Genomic DNA, 506 nt, shown 5'->3' with positions numbered 1-506 from the left:
AGAATCAGAGGATGGTGAGCGGGACGGAGATCCTCCGAAGGGATCCGCGTCCCCTGGCTCAGTCTGTGTCAAGCCCGTGGGACACGCGGGGAATTTCATGTACCCCCCCACAGCCCCCCGAGACCTGACCGTTTCTCCGACCCCTTTGCCCGGAGCTCAGTAATGATGTTAGTGCTGACCTTCCCCCGACAGCAGCGTGGCACTCTGCAAACGTATCGCTGCATTAAAAACTGATAAATTAAATTAGCGGATCCCCACGCATCCATCTGCTGGATGGATTTTCCAATTAAGGGACATGTTGGGAGCCCTTTGCCACGCATCGTTGTCTCCACATGCTGAGGAGCAGGGAGATGCTGCTTCAATATTTATTGCGCTTGTCACTTTTCCTATTACTGTCCCTAGAAGCAAAAGGCTGAAGAAGCTTCCTGGGGTTGCACCGTGCCGTTTGGTTTGGTGTTGGTTTTGGTGCTGGGTGGGTCCCTCGGCCCACGCGGCGGCAGGTCGTG

The 506-nt window shown here is 55.3% G+C and overlaps 1 protein-coding gene across 1 annotated transcript in view; it reads left to right on the top strand.

The window, feature by feature from the left end:
* Positions 1 to 506, top strand: part of RAB26 (RAB26, member RAS oncogene family) — a 27,942-nt gene that overhangs the window by 23,187 nt on the left and 4,249 nt on the right. The gene's annotated exons all lie outside the window — the stretch shown is intronic.

This window comes from Pygoscelis adeliae, unplaced genomic scaffold (assembly GCF_000699105.1).
Source record: "Pygoscelis adeliae isolate BGI_AS28 unplaced genomic scaffold, ASM69910v1 Scaffold467, whole genome shotgun sequence".
NCBI lineage: Eukaryota > Metazoa > Chordata > Aves > Sphenisciformes > Spheniscidae > Pygoscelis > Pygoscelis adeliae.
Note: the sequence above shows the minus strand (reverse complement) of the source record. Positions and strands in the feature narration are given on the sequence as shown.